General features: G+C 35.9%; 1 protein-coding gene and 1 long non-coding RNA gene across 3 annotated transcripts in view; one reads left to right on the top strand and one right to left on the bottom strand.

Annotated features, from left to right (window-relative positions):
- Positions 1 to 1,165, bottom strand: part of BCHE (butyrylcholinesterase) — a 61,160-nt gene extending 59,995 nt beyond the window's left edge. For both annotated transcript variants that reach the window (XM_036082050.2, XM_078069579.1), the window contains exon 1: positions 1,046 to 1,165. The gene's annotated coding sequence lies outside the window, so the exon portion shown is untranslated. The remainder of the gene's footprint in view (positions 1 to 1,045) is intronic.
- The window catches only part of LOC118520346 (uncharacterized), a 593,589-nt gene that overhangs the window by 548,564 nt on the left and 22,846 nt on the right, over positions 1 to 22,179 (top strand). The window lies entirely within an intron of this gene.

The following is a 22,179-nucleotide window of genomic DNA, read 5'->3' as shown; positions in this document are numbered from 1 at the left end:
AACAAGTAACTATTTACATAAGTGAAATATATTTATCATAAGTATGAGATAGTTTATATTATGGAAGACATTATACAGACTAGTGATAGTACCTCCTAGTTGAGTTTATTATTGTATAATATGTTCATAAAAATTTGGAAGGCCTACTTTTGAAATAAAAAATGAATTATAAATAGAAATCATAAACAATGAAATAATTTCATCCACATTTCAGTTTACTTTTAATCATTCACACATTTTATACTCAATGCTTAATTCTCTGATTAAACAAGAACTGATATCATCAAAATAAAGGTAGGTGTACAAGACTGTAGGATGAGCAGAAAATCTATATATGCTAATTGATTGTATAATAATAGAAATAATAGCAAATTTACAATATTTTGCTATAATTTAAATGCACATATTTTAAAAAAAGAGGACAACTAGAACCAAGGGGAAAAAGTTGGTATATCGAGTTAGAAAACAGAATTTTCTTTTAGATATAAGAAACTTAGACTTTATTCTTTGCCAATTGATATTGTTTCAGATGACAAAATGTTGATTAAGTACCCTGTTCAAGCCAGACAATAAAAGAACTATTCATTTCATGCCACTTAAAAAAAAAAAAAGAAGAAGAAAGAAAGAAAAAAGAAATAGAGTAAGACTGGCAAAAACCACTTTTGTTACTCTTTTTAGGAGAGATAGAGATTCACTGAATCGTGCATTTAAGGGTAAAATACAGCATAAAAATGTTTTCCTTTAGGGAGCGCACTGAGAAGATACATCACAGTGATTCCACAAGTGCTACGGTCCTCTACACAAAGTTGAATAAATTCATTTTTTCCTCAGGAGTTAAATGGACTCAGTTTGCGTTCCTTGAAAAATAGGCAGATTTGATGCATGTGTCTGCTCGCTTGCTTCATCTGTCCCATTGGCAATAACTGTTCTCCACAGAGCACCAAAGGGGCACAGCAAACCAGTGAAGGGATAACAATCCTCCTACAGAATGAGCTTCTCAGTAAGTTGCATCTCTACACGAACATGTAAATTCAGAGCCGCTTACCTGACTCACGGCAACAAAGATGATAAAGTTTGCAAGGAGTGGAAATCGTGTAATACTTCGGGGAAGCGCAGTATGCAGCTGCTGCTCCCAGCCTGTAAATTGGAAGGCACTGACATTACAATCAACTGTTACTGACAAAGCTCGCGAGAGTTGGCAGCCGCAACTCGATCTAGAGGCAGCCAATCTTTACTTTCTGACATCTGTTCAGAGGCTAATGGTATGAATGCAATAGTGATTCATTTACAAAAGTATTACCAGATTCATGCTTTATAAACGATTGCAGGCGCTCATTTCAGATTGAAGAAAGAAAAAAAAAGACACAGAAGTTTCTTTAACAGAAGCTGAAACTGAACAGAAAATGCATGTGTTTTCCTTTTTAAATACTACCAGATCTTTTAAGGTCTTTTCCCGTTTTTATAGAATATAAAATTTTTTTGGGGGGGTGCTCATTTTAAGATTTAAAGACGTGCACATGGTTCTCAAGAAATTTGGTATTGAAATTCTTTTACCTTTAACCTGTGCCTTTCCCGTAGTTATAAAGGAGTGCAAACGAGAAAATTGGAAACAAAATAATTACTCTGTAGTTAAAGCCACGCAAATCAAAAGATTAGTTACGTTAACTGAATGAATGTCTCTGTTATGTATGTCCTTCCAAGCCCTGTGCCCCAATACTTATTTAAGTTCTATAAATCTCAGCACTGGTAATTTCCTGTCAGGGGTCCTGCAGGCAGTCGAGTGTGACGAGAAGCCACAATTTTCTGGTCAAGACAAAAATACAATGAATAATTTTCACCAAACTCTTAAAAAGATACATTTGTCAATTGAAAGAATGTGAATTCTCAGAGATGTATTTATAACTTTCAGGTTTATCTGCCTTGAAATATATATTTGGGAAAGTGAAAAAAAAAACTTCTAACGCTTGATTTCTCAACGCAGTTACATTCTTTATCTCCTTCAAATGATAGCTTTCACTTTTAAATCTCTCACTTTTTGGCTCACTATGGACTAATCAGTAGGCATGTAATTGTAGGCAAACCTGTTTTTGTTTTTAATATTGTGCTAAAATTTCAAACATGCAAATATAAGAACTGTCATTTGTTATTGATACTACCTTGTGCCAGTCATTATAATTACAGTTACATAAATTATTTTACTTTATTCCAAAAATATATTAGTTAAATATCATTAACTATATTTTTCAGATGAAGGAGCTAAGGCTTATTAAGATAAGAAACTTGTTAGATATCCTACCACTAGTAGTGGTTGGAATCAACATTTTAACTTGATCTGTCTGATGTCATTTCATGTTAATTGTTTCCAAGTAATAGCCACTTTGGTCTTCAAAAATATCTTTTCTGCAAAAATTGCTACTCAGGAGGTATTTATGAGATAAAAAAACCTCCCAATCACAATGATTTGTAATGCATTTAGAATACAGTTTATATGATGACAACCTAGTCACACGAAAGTTACAAAATACATGGTCTATCTAAAAGGAGGAAGGGTTTTTTAAAAGGTGTATAATGACAATTAAGCAATGCTTTATAAAGTGATGGCATTTCTGTTTAAAATGTAGTCATTCTGGGGCGCCTGGGTGGCGCAGTTGGTTAAGCATCCGACTCTTGGTTTTCAGCTCAGGTCTTGGTCTCAGGGTCGTGAGCTGTGGGCTCCGCACTAGGCGGCGTGGAGTCGACTTGAGATTCTCTCTCCCTCTCTCTCTGCCCCTCCTGCTTGCGCTCTCTTTCTCTAAAATAAGTAAATCTTAAAAAAAAAAAAAAAGTGGTGAGAGTTCATTGGTTTAGTAAGTGTGATTTTGTATACAAGTGTCAAGTGTCAAAATTCTCTCCGACACAGCTCTGCTGCACTGTTTCCGTGCTGGTATGGCTTATTCTCAAATCCGGCACTGGTCAAGGGATGTTTTTGGTGTTAGTGAATTTTGGCAGAGCATTTTGCATGCTCCTAATACCAACTCACCACCATGTAAAATATATCACATATATACACATATTTCCTTTTCATCGTTAAATAGGAAGCTAAACAATAAAATAATCTGCTACAAACAGATTTTTTTTAACCCATGTTTGAATTGGCTGACTAGCAATATCAAAACCTGCCAGTTTTTCCTCAGCTCAGCACTTTGGCTTCAGTGGACCCCCTTTAGCTACTACTGCCCCTTTAGTTTGTTTTCTCTGATTTCTCAGCTATGCCACATTATCTGATGCATTATTTCAGTGCATGTTTTTCCTCCTGTTTTATTTGAGTGTCTCTTTCTTTGTGCCTCAACATACAACAGCTGTCTTTTTACTTACATCACCATTTTTTTTTTTTTTTTTTTAACATATATCCAGCAGCCCATGTAGGTCCAAGGCCGTGAGAGTCTTGTTTCAGGGTTAGGGAAGTGTTACTCTGCTCCCTGACACCCTGGATGATTAAGATCATGCTGTTAACTGTTGGGTAGGGTATGCCTCTTAAGTGGCATTGCTAAAATACCACAAGACTCTTGACACATTAACACTGCTCAGGTTTTGCAGCCATATATGCCCAAGCTCAGGCAAGACAACCATTATGGTCTCAACTCTATGCTCATTTTCAGTTAGCCTATCATGGTGGCTTTTTGCTTTTAAGCTTTTATTGTAACTTAGTTACCATTGGGCTGGTTGTTTTCGAGAGAGCAGCATTCAAAGAGATTTGAAAGGGTGGGAAATACAAATCCCATATTATACATTAGTCTTCCTTAGGCATATTGATGCCCCAAGATGCCCTAATCTTTTATTAATCCTCTGTGGGTTTTTTTGACAAGAATAATACCTTCTCTAAAGGAAATATGGATTACAAAAAAGTGTATTTCCACATTTTACATATGACAGAGGTGAAAAAGATCATTTGTTGCATTTCATTCTAGCCTTCTAAAAATGTATGTACATAATTATAGAGTTATATATAACAATAGTCAAATAGGTATCATAATCTTGTTTCCTGTTTTTATTTTATTTCATCATATTAATTTTTATTAAATATTTTAATGACTGAGTGATGTATTATAGTGAGTATACCATAATTTATTGCACTATTTGTTATTTTTATGATAATATTTTTAGCTAATAACTACTGTTTGCAAACGCTGTGCTAAGCACTTTAAATATATTAACTGATTGAAAACTCGAAGCCACCTTTCAAATAAGTATAATCATTATCCCTATTTTACAGTTGAGGAAATTTAGCCACAAAGTGTTTAAGTAACTTGCCAAAAAATCATACAGGTAATAAAAGTACTTTCTAATATTTTTTTTATGTAAGCACTATTACAATTGGCATTTTTGTGTATGGATATTTAGGTGTAACTTTTGCTTATTTTCTTATTTTCCCATATGTGGAATAACTGAATATGACTAGTACAAAGTAATTTTTTTTTTTTTTTGCAATATTCTGAGATCCTCCATAGACTGTTTCCAACTATTCTGGCAAAAAGGGGAAATCTTAATCAGAATAAATCTGATGAAGTCTCTGGAGCTAAGAGACTATACATTCATACCTGGGTGTGACAGGTGTTTAAATGTTGATTTCTGGACAGATTTTAGAGGTGGGTCCAGCACGGCAAACAACAAAATTATCGAAGAGTGTGGTGGCAGCTAACTGCCTGCAGGTGGTTAGAGATGCAACAAAGATCTTTTGGAGTTAAGGAAGACTGAATGATGGGGAGTCTGAAGTAGCCCTGTGCTATTTATATGGGTATATAGGGAGTTTGTGTAAAGGAGTTCTGGAGAGAGGTTTATAGGCACCAACAGTTTGGTTAGAATCTCGAACACTAGACTCTAAGAAGATAATTAAAATCAAGAAAAAATCCATGGCTTCTGAGGATATGTGGTACCAAACTGATTTTCACGGAAATTGCAAGGGCAGGAGAATCAAAGTGAGGAAATACACTCTGAAACTAAATCACACAGTGGTTGAGCAAAGAAGAAAAACTCATTGTTTTAAGCATGAAGAAAGGGAGAAAAGCAGCAGCACCCTTCTTTGTTTATAATCTGATTTACTGAATTGGCTTAAATTTACTCTTGCTAAACATTTGATTAATCCTAGAGTTTTACTTTCAGAAAAACTGTACATTAACATGCCACAGAATCAATCCAAGGGCTCTAAAAATCCTGATTCCTGGACCCCATCCTGGACTTTGGCTCTAGTAGACCTGCAGTGGTCTTCTAAACTAGCCTCCTACAAACCATAAGATATGCTGAACTATAGGACACAAACTGAGGGTTGCTGGAGGGGAGAAGGGTGGAGGAATGGGGTAACTGGGTGATGGGCATTAAGGAAGGGGACTCAATGTGATGAGCACTGGGTGTTGTATGCAACTAATGAATCACTAAATTCTACCTCTGAAACTAGTAATACACTATGTGGTAACTACATTGAATTTAAATAAAAAATTAAAAAATAATGAAATAAATTAGCCACCTATGTGAGGCTGATTAGGGATGTTCACAGACCACACTAAGAGGCAGAGTCCCAGGGCTGGGCTCCTCAGGAAATTGTTACCCTATCATATGTATGGTTTATCTTTTTCCTTCTATCTAGTCATGTGCAATTACATCTTTAAATTTAAGCTAATTTGGAAATATGTCAAATATAATATTTTGTAGTAGGCTTTCATATAACTGATGCTATCAAATATTTCTCTTCAACTTAATTTTATTACCTGTATTTTAATCATTTCTATGGATGTATTATGATTTTACTAACTCATTTTTGTTTTATAGGTAGATTACTTTAAATTTATCATGGGAATAATAATATCAAAATGGACATAACAATTGTAAATATTTTTATATATTTCTTATTTTTCATGGGATAATTACTTAAATCAGAATTGTTCAAAAATAATGCATGCTTTATGACTAAGATATATATGACCAACTACCTCCACAAAATATTATCAATTTATATTTCCATTGCAATTTAAGAAAATGTTTCTTTTATAATGCTCAAAAGAAAATAGATTATTATTTTCCCATTTCACGTGACAAAATATTACTATGTTTAATTCATTTGCTTATTGCTATGATCAACTATGTATTTTCTTTTTTCTTTTTTTTAATTTATTTATTTGGGGGGGGACGGAGGGAGAGGGAGAGAGAATTTTGATGAGCATGGAGCCTGACACAGAGCTCAGTCCCAGGACTCTGAGATTTTGACCTGAACTGAAATCAAGAGTTGGACGCTTAATTGACTGAGCCACCCAGGTGCCCCACAACTATATATTGTCAAGTGTTTATTAGTTTTCTGAAATGTAACTTTTACTTAGATGTAATTTCAAATATATGGGAAAGTTTCAAAACTGTGTAAAGAACTCTCAGATACCTTTACCCAGATTCACAGGTTAATATTTTGACCCATTTTCAATATCATTCTCTCTTTCTTCATATATATGTATGGGATAATATATGTGTATGGACACATATGTGCCTATTATTTTTTTCTGAATTATTTCAGTATTATTTGCAGTCTTTATAATTTTTTATCCCTAAGATCTATGGAAATCTACCTGCTCTCTGGCAGTAGATGTAAGTGAGTTCAATCAGCAGTTTAACAAATAGAACACAAATTAAATAGCTCCGTTATTGAGGGACAACTTTAACTTTAAAAAGGGCAACCAATAAATGGAGAATGAATAATATGCTAGAAACAAAAATTTGACAAACCCTGATGAACATATTGAGTCAGGCAAGAATTAACAATTGATATCAAAATCATTAGATGTATGATTGATGAAGAACTGGATATTTGATATTCCTGAGGAACCACACATATTACATTCAGAATTTCATAATTTAAGCAGGGGGTTCAAATTTAACATCATGGATGGTGGGATCAATGGAATACTGGGCATAGAACAGTACATACTTTACCTAAAAATTTTTAAGTTGTTTGTTTTATCATCAAGCTTTAAGATATGACTTATACTTCATATGAAATAAAGAAAATAAATGAAAAAATAAATGATATCACAATGAAGTAACCAGACAAAAAGTGGGATGGTCAGGCCTGGTCATTTCAAAAAAACAGTGAAGAAAGTTCAGTTACATAAGACTGTGAAACACATAAGGGACATAATCAGATGCAGTGCATGGTGCAGACTAGAAATGGGTTCGAATATCAGAAAGGATATTTTGGGGGTCAGTTTTGAAAATCTGAGTAATTACTGGTGTTACATTAGATGAGAATAATTATGGTGGAAATTCTTGATTAAAAGAAATGGGTCACAGAACACTATGAAAATATGATGCCATTGTGGTTTGTGCACACACACAGACACACACACAAAGATTTGAAAGGATAAGCATTAAGATATTAATGGTGGTTGTTGCTGCATAGACAGCATATATAATATTTACTTTCTAAATGTTTGCTTCTCTCTGTTTTCTAGTTTTCTGTAATGCAAAACTATTGTTCCTGTAATCCTATAATCACTATTTATATATCACCAGATGGAGTAGTTAAAAAATTCCTGAACCTCATGCTCAGGTGATCTGATGAGATTTTAGCTTGTGTTAACTGGTTTAGAGAACTGGAAAGAGGAAAAGCTACCCATTTGATCTTATTAAAATAATACAAACTTCATGGCAAAATAAGTTAAAGACAACAAAAAGAAAAAAAAGAAGTTGTAGTTTGAAGAAGTGGAGCTAGGAGATTTTAGGGTGGGTAAGGTGAAAGAGCTAACAGGAAGGGGAGTGCTTTGGGGAGCTGCCCTAAAGAGTACAAATGTTGTGGAATTGTGTGCATAAGAAAGACTTTTGGAAGGGTGATGTTTGCAGTGAGGTTTAAATGTCTCCTGAGAATCCTTGAGATTGTTAGAACGGACTAGCATTGTTTTTCAATGATTCTTGAGCAAATGTGTGTGTGAATGTGAGTGTGTGTGTGTGTGTGTGTGTGTGTGTGTGTGTGTGTGTGAGTAGTAGAGAGACACTGGCTGCAAAATATGCAGAGCGAGGCCTGAGATGGAAAAGACAGAGATTTATGGGCTATAAAATAAAACAGTTATGCTACTATATTTCTGAGGTGGGAAATTGTAACCTTTTGCTTTCTTCATTTCCATAATTTGAAAAATTTCCTAATTTGCATATAACATGTTTCAATAAAAATAAACTTCATATAAAATAATTTTGATAATTATAAAAGCACATTTTGGAGTCATACAGGGACTTCTGAGACAAGGGTTAAAAAAAAGCCACTGGTGGCATCTTCCCCGGCAGGATGGTGCCTTCATTCCCAGGGCCATCCCTCCTCAGCCTTTTTCCCCTTAACTTCTGTCTCCTAGGTCTTTTTTCCCTTCATCCTCTTTGCAGTATTTCCAGATTCCTCTGTCTACTTTTTAGAAAAAAAAAAAAAAACAACTTTATTTTTATCACCTCGGGATGACTTTTCAAATACCAGTATTTAAATCTTATTTTTGGAGAGAGTAGGGAGAAAGAGAGGCAAAAGGCACAATGTAAACTGTTGAGATTCACCTTTGTTGTGCAACTGGAGTACGAATGGGATGCCAAGATAGCCTGACATTTAGCAAAGTGCCGGATTGCTGGGGCATTACGCAGTTACTAAATATAATCAGGCAAATAATAATTAATCTTACCATGTCCTAGTACCATCTGCATCTTAATATTGTTTTTCAGTCTGTTCATATTTGGTGATCACATTCACAGAATAATTTGACCATATAAAGGAAATTTATTTAGAGTATATTCTTAAATATGGAGAAGCTTGTTTTGGCCACAAGAAGACTTAAAATAATTTGCTGCCTCCAAGCAATGGTTCTACCTTTGATTTCTTCCCTAAACCCATCAGGTGGCACTTTAGTTCTTCTCTGTGTAATCATTCCTCTGATGTCAAATTTCTGGCTCTGTTTAAATAATCAATGTGACATAAAACATAAATTAGTGCTACAAATCCCAAGAAACATAATATGAAAGGACAAACCTATTTGTAACCTTACAAAGTGTTCTTCTACAAATAGATTACACATATCTAACTTATTTTTATGCAGTAATTTTTAAACTTAAGGATGTATAAGTTTATGCAAATCTGTATCACTAGGCATACAAAAGACCCAAAGAGCCTTCAGCAGAGACTATGTACTTCTGTTCTGTCTATTTTATTTGATTTTGGGAAAAATCACATGAAGTGATGCATGGAAAGCATGTAATAAATTATCATATTGTTACATTGCTCTATTTTATAGTTTATAAATGTAAATAACCAGAAATTGTTTTTATTTCTGTTGCTAATCATACTCTATTTCCCAAAGCACAATAAAATTGTAGCACCAATAATGATTAGTGCCACTCTTCACACTTGGTCTTACAAAAGTGAGAAATGCCCCTGTTTCTGTTATGATACCTGTCAGTGGAGGATTTCCAGAAGTAGCAACGTCCAAGTACAGGAGCAAACACAACCACAGTTAAGGGCAGTCACCACGATCTTGAGGAAAGATGGCCATATCACAAGAATATATTACTTTTGAAGCGAGGATGTGAAAATCAAAGGACGGGTGCTTAGTCTATTTCTATTTCTCCTCCCTTTGATATCACTCAAATAAACAGTCATTTTGAAGTGAATGTTGTACTCATTGATTACTTCAGTTAAAACATCTGAATAGGCCAGGGTAAGTGGTCAGGGAAAAAAAGAGAGGGCTTGGTTTCAGAGTAAATACCTTACCATAGTTTCTTAAGTTAATTTTCTTGGGGCACCCTCTTGTATTTGAGTTTATTAAGTGAACATAATTTTATCTTTGTATTCTCAGCATCTTGCAAATTCCTTGGCATACAGTAAATACTGTATAAAAATTTGGTAGTTGTCTGAATGTATAATCTATAAAACATATAGAGCAATTTACTCAAAACTGTTTATATGTACAGTGTGCCTTTTTTTCTAAGAGTTTCATTGTTAGAAAGAGAAACTACATTTTTTTTTTTAAACAAGAAATGTTTCCCAGCACTGGGGATACCTTTGAAACCTTCAACTGTTACAGGTGGTTATCTACCACGGGAATTTGTCAGTACCTTTCCCGAAGGTGTTTTCTGAACACCTTCTATTCCAGCTGGATACACTCAATGCAGCAATTTATTTGAAGGTCAGTCAGGTGTCTTTTGTCTAAGGAATGCAATAGGAGATTTGGAAGATCAAATTCAAGATATTCTTGAACAGTCAGGCATATTCCTGAGGTGGTAGGAATGCCGATTGTGGTATTACGAAACATAATTGCAAAGAGAAACTTCATGGAATGTATAGGTTACAATGTGACTATTGATCTAATGCACGAGTACTAATCACTGAAATCAACACCTTACTGTTATTGCTTTGAGAAAGATTTGCGTAAAATTTCACCACCCCAAGCTTAACAACAGCTGATTATTTATGATGTTCTGAAAGCAAACAATTAGTAGTATTTTGAAAACATTTTGATAAGAACTGAAGTTTTTACTTGAATGTTACAATATTTAATGGGACCCCATTTCCTGGAATTGAAGACTTGTATTACGTTTCTCTGGGACACTCCTAGTATATGCCCGTTTTCCCTGCATGCTGCCTTTTACTCTCAGAAGTTTAAAAACAAGTAATATAGGCCCCTACTGATAAATGAAAATGAGTCAGTGAGAGATATTAAACGTAACTAAGTGGTAAAGAAGCAAATAAGAACTCAGAGTTTTCAGTACCATCTTTTTATGTAGTGATATAGATGTTAATAAGTTTTAAATATTCAGTCCCAAGTAAAGAACAGTATCCTTTCTTAGAGGTCACTCTACATAAAGCAAGATCTTCAAAATCTCATTGGAATGATTACTTTTCATCATATTTTCTGCAATGCATTGCCAAGGCATTTCTTCATTTGGTAGGATAAGCCTGGCATACCAAAGATTTATTGACTGCGTAGTCTGGACTCTGACATCGTGATGAACACAAACCCTGCTTCTTGCCACTCACACTTCACCTTACAGTGTTGCAGCTGTGCTTAGCAACAAAATGCCAGATGGCACGGAGACATCAATTGATTAGTACTCAAGAACAATGTCACCTACCAGAACGGACTACAGACAAATTGACAAAGACAATGCTATGTTTGCAAGCCTGAATGAAGAAGCCCTTTAAGTAGACTTATGGCTGCATTTTTTCACTGTGTGCTGTTTGGAAATTTTTGTTTGTAGGCTAAGGCTGCCCTCTTAATTATATAACCATGCATGTTTTGCTGGAAACTTTTTTTTAGTACTTAATCCTCTTGTCTACACATCTAGAGGGATAATATAACCTACTAAAGCTCTTCGTTGTCATCACTGCAAATCCAAAATTATCCAAACTCTTTTTAAAATGCATTCTTAGTCACCTTTTTTGTGATGATCAGATAACATTGTAAACTTGGGCCAGAGAGACTAGCCAATGGAAGTATTGCCTGAAGAATTCTGGAATTCACAAGCTTTTCAGCATGAGTTGTCTGTCCACAAGGAATGTCTTTTATGAGTAAGTCTTATTTTTATAAGGGCATTTATTATTGTATTTGGCATCATTTTATAAAGCAGATCTTGAAGTCTTTGCATTCAAACATTGGCTATAAGCTGTATCTGATGGCCTTAGATTGGATGCAAATATTTGAAAAACACACATGTCAGATTTCTCACCTTAGCTTTGGTAAATAAGTCATATTGATTTTTCAAAAATATCCCTGGGAAATTTCTCAATTGTTGCAGCTTCTTAAATTTATTTTAAGAGATGTTAGTATGATAGGGAAAATTCTACTTCAACAAATACAATTAATTGCTGTTATTTAAAATGCATGGATTGCCTGTAACTTTTTTTTTTTAAGGTAAAGTGTGCATTTACTTAAGTACGAATATAATACCATTTTGGACATGGAATTGATCTATTTATCTGAGATGTTACCAAAATACCTCACTTGCAGCCAGGGAAGGCTTTACTTGGAAGATCTAAGAAGATTATTGGAAAAGAGCCGTGAATCCTGACTCTTTCTGTGTTTAGTTACACATTTTAACTCTGAAGATACGATTTTATTATCTGTAACTGAGCTCTGGTCTCTTGGAGCATATATTCCTGCTCTGCAGGTCTGCAATGGGCCCAAGAATATTCATTTCCATCACTAGTAGCTATGCCACCAACACAGGCAAAGCTTTCTTTGAGCAGTTATGCATCATTTTCCAGGTGTGAGTCACAACTGCATCTGATTCAAGAGGAATGTGAGTGTCCTCACATCCTAAATAATGACAAGACTCTTCTCTGACTTCCCAAGACATCTCCAGAGTGACTTAGTGTTCACCTTACCAGCAGCACATTTTCTTTTTGGCCTGGTTATAGAGACCAATTTTTTCCTACAAAATTCAACCTCTTTGGTCTAGAGAATAAATTCTCTGTAGACCAAAACACTCAGGGATTGAGCTGTGTAAATTTGTATTCTGTACCTGAAAAGAGGTACCATATTTTGAAAGTTCAAATTCCAAGAATAAAATTTAAAGGTTTTCTATGTCCTTCCTTTTCCTTTCCTTTTTTTTTTTTTTGATTTTTTTTTTTTTTTTTTTATTTATTTGTTTGACAGAGAGAGAGAGAGAGAGAGGACAAGGAGGGGGAGTGGCAGGCAGAGGGAAAGAGAGAAGCAGATTTTCCGCTGAGCGGGGAGCCCACATGGGGCTTGATCCCAGGACCCTGGGATCGTGACCTGAGCTGAAGGCAGACACTTAACTGATTAAGCCAGCCAGGCACCCCTCCTTTCCTTTCCTTTCCTTTCCTTTCCTTTCCTTTCCTTTCCTTTCCTTTCCTTTCTTTTCCTTTCCTTTCCTTTCCCTTTTTTCCCCTTTCATTTCTGCCCCTGCCCCCCCCCCAATGACCTGATTCTTCCTTGGCATGATTCCTTCCTTTTTTCCCCTCAAGGGTCATGACCTTGGGTTCAAATGACTAGGCTTCTAGTCCCCGCCCCCCCCCCCACACCAGGAACTAGTAATGCCTCTGTGGTGCCTACATAAATCCCCCATAAGTAACAGGTCTGGAATGTTTTCACCTCTATTGTCCAGTAGTAACTAAGGTCTTTCCCTTCATATCATTCCAACTTCATAAATTCTCTGGTGTTATTCAAAAAGCTTACAAGAAGTCTGGAAGTAAATATTGGAACACCATGTTGGTCATTTGGATGGAGCTCTGAAAAATCATGCAGCATAAGTGAGAATCACTTCCCTGAGATGATTCATGAGCAACCTGCAGGAAATGTTGATGAAGGTCCTTACCAGGCAATGATGAGAAATATAACCTACATGACTCTTCAGCCCAGCACACATGAAGCACATACTCGTGTGGGAATTGATATGCTTCAAGCATTGGTGTGAGTCTCATGTCGCTCTGTGATGGTGGTGTGACCCATGCTGGCCAGGCTTAGGATGCTGTATGTGCTTCTCCATACATGGCCTCCATTAAGTCTCATAACAGGGTCATCTAAACCCCATTCCATGGCAGATAAGTTACATCTTCCTGGGGCCAAGTCATACGTCTTCCTCCATCCGCTCTTCAATTCTTGTTGTGACAGAAGCTTATGTTCTGCTGTGTTAAGTGCCTTCACTTTTGCTTTTCAAGAATATTCTCTTAACAAAGCCCAGCCTTTGTATATCAAAAGGTTTGACTTTAAAATAAACTCTCAAAAGCCTATATTGTGAGGATATTTTTATTTCTTTCTTTTTCTATTCCTGCCATAATAAAGGTTCTCAAGGCAGTGTGCATAGCTTGGGTGTGGTCTGGAACTTCTGTAACTAAGGCAACATGACCTTAGGTGTAGGAGGCAGTCACCTTGATTCATTGCTATAATTCCTGATAAGGAATAGCTAAGGCATAATAATTAATATAAAAATGTAAAGAGAGTAGTCAGTAAACAATACTTCAAAACAGATGCGTGCTACAATTTCACAAGAGGATACCTCTTAGTTGCAAGAACATGATAATCCAGGACACAGTTTCCTTCTGTGATAGACATAGGGTCTTAGTGATCATTCTAGGCCCAGTGATTAGCATAGTGATTCTAATATTATAAATCTCAATTTTTCAAAAATTGAATAAATTAACAGAAGAGGTAGACGTATACACTAGGGCATTCTGGCCACTTTAGTTTTTTACATTTGTGGAAAATGGCAATAATCTCACACTGTTAGAATTTAAAATAGAGAAATGTTTAAAATATATATTAATTCATTTAAAATCATAGCAAACCCATCACATGTTCCTTTAAATACATTTTTAAACAAAATAACTCGACTTTGTAGATTGCAAAACAATTTAGTCAAAAGAGTAGTATTAACATTTTTGAAAATCTTTTAAATGTCTGTCTTAATGGGAGACAGTAGGATTCTCACTTCTGCTTCCACATTCAATGTGTTGTGCCATGTAGCTCTGGAAAACTCCACTGTACACTCATGACACAAAGAGTGTGAAAGAGGCAAATGAAGTCTCAGTGTTGTGAAAGTAGTTTGATATTATGGAGCCCCTGAAAAAGTCTCCTAGAAACCCAGGGATCCCCAGAATGCATTTTGAAAATGTTGGCCAGATTATTTCTTGATAGTTCTCTTGTTTTGTTGTAGCCCTTAAACACAATACCTCGACAAAAGAAAAGTAAAAGAGTGAAAGAGAAGAAAGTGAAGAAAAATACAATAAACTCAAGGAATTAAAAAGTAGCTCCTACACTTTTCTATTGACTCAGTAAGAGATGATTATATTCTTCTTAATCAGAAAAATGACAATTTATCATCCACATAAGAGAAATCAAAATATTGTGGAATTTGTAAGTTCTAGTTTTAACATTGACTATCGCAGTTTGTCTCAAGGAGCGTCCCCAATAAGATTTAAAATTTTTATAAAAGAGCCATAGAAGTTCTTGTACATCAAATTTGTACCTTGTTCAGGCAACTCTTAAGTGTGCCTAGGTAAAAAGTGTTCATAATTCAATTGTCTAGAAATACACAACTGAAAGACACGTGGCACCTAATTTAGCTTGTAATTCATCACCATTGGTTTCCATTTGTAAAGCTCAGTAATGACTGCCAATATGATACATATGTGGACAGATGAGAATTTCTCATGTATAATTTAGAAATATCTGCTATACTATATCTATACTATATATATCTATATCTGCTCTACTGAATTTTTAGAAAGTGTGTTTGTATATATATGTGGTCTGCATATGAGAGACACACACAGACAGAAAGAAAGGTACAGAGACAGCGAGTAAACATAAGTAAATTAGGGCCTGGAATATGCTAGGATCCATGTGTTTTTCTCCATATATAAATCAGAGAAAGTCAGAATTTGTGTTTGGAGTTGAGACTCGGGTACTAGAATATTAGAGACTTAAATATTTCAGTAGTAAAGAACCAAGAAATAGATTGTTATGATACATGTTTCTGCCAGTTATTTGTATTCATATTATGTCAAGTGATTTATCTGCCTTCCTTGGGAATCATCACTCAACATTCCAAGTCACTAGCTCCCTATTAATATCATCTTAAAGTCCTTTACAACTCAGGTTGAGTGACTCTGTGCCTTTGGAATAAAAGATTTTTTCCAGAGTGGTCCAGTTAACCTGATATTCTGTGACCTGTATTTCAAGGAGAATTAACATAGCATCATAATTCATATATTGTGATATCAACATTTTGTTCTTCACTTGAAACAATATTTTCTCCCTATAACAAATTGAAGTTTTTCTCCTGGAGAGCACTGTGGTTGAAAATTAAAATCATATTGAGATCTGAAAAGCTAACTTTGTAAACTCTGTTAAGCCAGAGTATTTTCAACTCTTTTTACTAAAATGAATAAATTCTAAATTGATCTTTACCATCAAAAATTTCTCTTAGAAATATTTTACCTGAAAGATTGAGAATCTAAACATATTTACTTCCTAGGGAACACATCACCCTTAAATAAAGCAGCATCCCTAAACATTGCTAAAAGAAACCTCACCGGAGAAATGTCTTTCACAACAGAAGGCTCTGTCATTCTCTGAATGTGCAAGTGGTATGTGATCATGAACATCTCATTATAAGCATCTGTGCAAAGTTTCCAGATTCATGCCATGATTTCTACATATTGGATAATTTGTCATAGTGCCATCTGTTTAAAAAACATAGTTGCCAACATGGATGGATTATCAAGAAAATAAATTATTTTGTGTCTTTATGTAAATGCTCTTGATATATGCATGTGAAGTTTGCATAGATCATTAGCTTTTAAAGGCCAAATAACATTGCAAAGATGGAGTAACCATTGAAAATAAACATAATTTCAATCAAAGCAATAACTCTTAACTAAAATGATAACCAAGTGTTAGCTGTCTGGTCAGTTCATGAAAAAAAACACAGTATAAAAAAATAACAAAGTGGTAATATTTTGGGAAAAATCTCTGTGTATCGAGATTTTTTTCTCTCTCTCTTGCCATTTGTACTAGTATCATATGGGCATAACTTATTTCCTTAGAAACTGGGTATTTACACATGATTATTTAATTTGTATGTAATTGTAACTTTTACTCCTTACGCACACTATGAAAATAAAATGTGGCTCATCTAAGATTTCACATCTCACAATTCGTTGAGAACATGACCTTAAATTGTAGCTCATAGGAAGTCTGGCTATAAGGAATTTTGAAGTCATGTAGTGTGGTTCTTTTATTTTATGGATTGGGAACTTATTATTCAGAGCGATTAAGTATTCATTGTGACAGAGACAGTTGTATTAGTCTGGGTTTTCCAAAGAAACAGATAAACAGAGAGATAATTTATTTTAAGATTTTAAGGAATTGGCTCACGTAAGTGTGGAGGTGCAACTCTAAAACCTCCAGGGTAGGCCAGCATGCCAGAGATCCAGGGTAGAACTGCAACCTGAACCCAAAGGCAATGCACTGACAGAATTCCTTCTTGCTCAGGAATGATCAGTCTTTGTTCCTTTGAGTCTCACCTGATTGGATGAGGCTCACCCATGTTATAAAGTAATCTGCTGTACTCAAAATTTAATTATTTAAATGTTAATCTCATCAAAAACACACCTTCACAAAACCTCCAGAATAACGTTTGACCAAATATCTAGGCACCATCACTGAACCAATTTGATGCATAAAAATTAACCATCATGTTAATGTATATGCTGCACCTTCAAAGCTTTATTAATAGTGCTTAGAGAACTGTTTGGGTTTTTACATATTTTCTTCCACAAGTATTTGTTACACAATACCCTCCCTTTAAGGAATTTAGTATGAAATTGCCATTACAAAGTATGTTTTTTAAAAATGTCTTAAGTACCTGACGTCTCCACCAACTGCACTAAGATGCCTCCTTAAGTTAAATAACCACTTTCAGGGGGTTATATAAATACTAAATAATACTTTTGTCTAGAAGCTTTTACACTGCTTATAAAATCTGTATGTGATCTTTACTCTGGATCTATTGTGAAAGAAAAGAGACATTAGTTTATTAGAGTAAGAATATTACTAAAACATTTGCACCATAAATCACAAATGTTGAGAGGAACCTTCTCAAATAGACTAGGTGACAATATATTTTAATTAAAGGTATTTTTCAGCCCTTAGTAGACCATTCTTTTATATTTCTGTGTCTATTTCTGCCATTCTTTCTCTGCATTTCAACTGAGGATTATCCTTCAAAACAAAACTTAACCATGTCCTGCTCTTCTATTTTCTGTTGGCCCCCTTTCTCCATGCTCCCAGGTTGTGATCCTGCCAATCTCCTGTGACATAGTTTACTAGTTTAAGCAGGTCATTATTTCCTCAAGAAATATATATATTTTTAAAGATTTTATTTATTTATTTGACACAGAGAGAGAGAGCGTGTGACCCCAAGCAGGGGAATGGCAGACAGAGGGAGAAGCAGGCTCCCTGCTGAGCAAGGAACCTGATGCGGGGCTCGATACCAGGACCCCAGGATCATGACTTGAGCCAAAGGCAGATGTTTAACTGACCGAACCACCCAGGTGCCCCTCCTCAACAGATATTTTAACATACTTATTTCCCCATAAATGTATTTATATTATCAAAGTACTAAGTCAAAAATGTCTGGAACTATGAAAGGAAACTTTTCAATCACTTAGGACTGGTCTTGGGGAGTTTATTAACCGAAATAGACATAATTCAACCTTCTAATGAGAATAAGTGTAGATTTCACTGTGACTGCTATATTTGTTAATGTCTCTTCCTTCTTTATTAAAACAGTAACATTTATCCAATGTTATATTTTAAAATACAATATCAAAGTTTCCTTCAAGTTTCTCTCAATAGTAATGAAGCATGTGGTGTTTGATTTCAATGATTATATTAAGGGCTGAACGAAATATATTTGAGATATATAATGTTTATTACTCTAGGTGTAAAATATTTGATGAAATGTATTGTGTCTCATCCATCTTTTCCTTAGTGGCACCTGTCATCTCCTATAATTGGCAGTACTGAACAACTGTTATTTTAAAAACACTAAATAAATCAGATATACTACGTGACTGCTATTAAGAAGACTTGATTTTGGATTTCTACCAAGGCTAACCATAATAAAATTACAAATTTATTTTTCTATACCCTCAGCACTTTTTAAGCACTCATTCTGCCACTAACAAATATTTATATGTCATTAAATTCAGGGGCCCCATGCTATCTTTGTTTCTTCCCATTAAAAAGATTCTGATTTAAATATCTCTCACTAGCAAGTGTTTAATAAGTGGATTCATTACCAAAGATTTTTAAAAAATATATCTAACATAGAAATAGCAACACAAGGAATACAATGTATATTTGTATATAAATGGTGAAGGCTATATTTGACATTTAGGTACCTCTTATTTTGAAACTTATGAGAATAAAATATTAACACCTTATATGTGGACAGAATTGTATATTGTAGAAAACACATTCACTTATGCTCTCAAACGTGATCCTCCTCCCAAAAATCTGTGAGACATTTAGGGTGCTACTTAGTGTTAACTGTATGAAGAAATTCTTTTTTTTCTTTTTAAAGACTTTATTTATTTATTTGACAGAGAGAGAGAGAGACAGCAAGAGAGGGAACACAAGCAGGGGGAGTGGGAGAGGAAGAAGCAGGCTTCTCACTGAGCAGGGAGCCCGATGCGGGGCTCGATCCCAGGACCCTGGGATCATGACCTGAGCCAAAGGCAGATGCTTAACGACTGAGCCATCCAGGCGCCCCTGTATGAAGAAATTATAATTGGCATAGTTTTCATAGTTTTCAAGAAGGATTACCAAAGTCATATCTTTTAGTTTAGGAACTAGCAGTTGCCCAATCCTAGTATGGCAAAATGTGGCCTGAGAAAGTGGGGAAAATGGCTTACTTTGGTAAAAATCACAGAGGACTATTGACACGGCAACATCCTCTAGTTTACCATGGGCAAACCACCAGGGTTTACAAAGTCAATGTATTAACTACCGCTGTGTAGCAAATTACCACAAATATAGAGGCTTACAACAACACAGATTTGTCATCTTGAAAGTTTCTATGGGTCGGGAGTCTGGGCCCAGCTTAGCTACCTTATTAGCTTAAAAGTTATAAACTATTTGCTTATACTGATATAATCACCAAATATCACGGTCTCATAAGGCTGCAATAAAGGTCAGCTGGAGATGCATTCTCATCTGGAGGCCTGATTGGGAAAGAGTCTGTTTTCAAACACACTCAGGTTTTTGGCAGAATTCATTTCTTCGCAGCTGTAGGATTGAGTGCCCCTCTCAATCTAGTTGGCTAAAGGTTGGAGGTTATCCTGCTAGAGGTTGTTGTAATTCCTAGAGGTTGCCACAGTTCCTAGCCTGCTGGCTTTCCCAACATGCCATTTAACTTCATCAAGCCAACAAGGAGAGTCTAGAGCAAGTGTGCTAGCAAGATGGAGTTTTATTTAATGTAACATACCCATAAGAGTGACATCCATCATCAACCTTTGCCAGCTTCTGTGTTGGCAAAGCATGAACCTCAGTCGGCTGGGATCGTAGTGTGGGAGCAGAGGGACCTTAGAGTTTGTCAGCTGGATTCAGTCAAGATAGGTTTTAGCAGCCCCAGATGAAAACAGCTGAAGGAAAATCGTCTCTTGAGTCTTACACCACTAGCAAATGATGACGCTAAGACTTAAAAATAAATCTCTCTTGTTCCCGGAATGAAAACCTTAGTATGGCAGAAAGTTTATATCAGGCTCTTTTTCTTGGCTCTGTGACTTCTATCCCACATTTCAGCATCATAAGCCAGTTTCGCCCTGGCTCCAACCCCCACCCCAGCTTCATCATCCCTGGCCTCCACTCAGTATTCACCACTGCACCTTGTTGGTGGATGATGTGTTTCCGATGCCCGCACTCCACACCTGCTTCTGAGATTTAACATACAGAGAGGCAAGCCATGGGAAATAGTCCCCTAAGATACTGTCTGGGAAGAGAGACCTCAAGGCAAGCAGAAAATAAAATAATAGAGAGCAGAGGAAAATTGAAGAAGAGAGAAAATGATATGATTAGAATGAAGAAAAAAAAAAAAGCCTCTCCTCCTTATGTTCTGCATGTTATATCTGGGATTTTAAAAATCGCAGATATGGCTGTAAGTACAAAATTGTAGGTGGCAAATGACTACCCTGAGGCCTGCATATTTTAAAAATGTAAAATGAAGCAGGCTGCTCTCTAGTTCTCCCCCTTTGTGCAGGATGAGAGGTGACCCTGGAGGTAGGTGAGCGTGGACGTGATATAAAGATCTGGATGAAAGGGCAAGAAGTCCAACTAAAGCCCAAACCAATTGTCGACGTGAAGGGACCAGAAGCTGAGGTACAGGCCTGAAGTATGAATCCAGAGACCAAACAGACAAGTTCAGAGACATAGCTAAGCACTAGGGCCTTTGTAGTGTTATCCTGGGAAAATACCTAACAACTGGGTTGTGCTTCTGGATAATTCCTTGCTGCTCGATTAGCCAGCTGCAAGTGTCAGGGGTATAACAGAGCATGGCAGACCCAAGACAAAAGACATGTATCCTGCAGCACCAGGGAAGCCTCAATGTCCTTTGCTTTTGTCATCCTACGTGTGACTACTCCTTCATTCATCAGATATAGCAGTGAATAAAAGAGACAAAAATGCCTTCTCTCCTGGAGTTTCTATTTCAGTCAGGGGAATCATACTCTCACATAACAAACGTGTATATTATATAGTGATAGGTGATGCGTTCCATGGGAAACAAGTAGTAGGGCCAGGGTGTCCAGAAGCATTGAGCTCATTATTAGGCTTCACTGAGAAGGTGACATTTAAAAAGACTCTTGAACGACGTGAAGGTATGAGCTAAACAGATGCACTGTGAGGTAGGGTCATACCTGCTGTGTCTGAGGAATAATAGCAAGGACGCTCCTGTGTCTGGAATAGAGCGAATAATAGGGTAAGCAGTGCTAGATTAGGAAAGAAAGGTAATGGGATACCTTATCACAAAGGATCTCATAGGCCATTAGCAGTGTTTGGGCTTTTACCATGAGTAAAATGAGAAGCCATTGGAAGGTTTCGACAAACAGCAAGAAACCCGGAGATTTCATTAGTCATGTTATACCTACAAGCAGGCTTCCGTGGCCTCCCGCATCAGTGATTTCTGTCTCTACTCCTTTCTACCTCCAAGTAATAATAATCCTATCAGATATACAGAAGTCTTTTGACCTTGTCTTTGCCCAGCAGCAGATAGCCACATGCGTCCTTGAAAATGGTTTGGAAAATAATATGCAGGGATTGACAAAGATCTTTTTAACCAAGCATTGCTGGACGAATTGCTTTATAATTTTATTAATTTTTCATGTTGATATTTGGTAGTGTAATAACATTTTAAAAATCTGTCTGAGTCTGCAAAGAACTCTTTCGATGAATTTGTACATCACCGAAATCCAGTGATAATGATCTGTGCTATATAAGGTCCAAGACTGGAGCCAGCGATGCCTACAATTCATATCCTGATTTCACATAGTTTCTGCTTATGTATTTTATCTGTTTCTGAAATAGGGAAGGACCCTCTTTTGCACTCCTGATTTCAATGTTCCCTGAATATTTCTTTCTTCTTCTTCCCCACTTACTTTTACTCACACAGGTA

The sequence above is a fragment of the Halichoerus grypus genome, chromosome 1, assembly GCF_964656455.1.
Source record: "Halichoerus grypus chromosome 1, mHalGry1.hap1.1, whole genome shotgun sequence".
NCBI lineage: Eukaryota > Metazoa > Chordata > Mammalia > Carnivora > Phocidae > Halichoerus > Halichoerus grypus.
The sequence above is the reverse complement of the archived record's forward strand: the minus strand, read 5'-3'. Positions and strand labels throughout refer to the sequence as shown.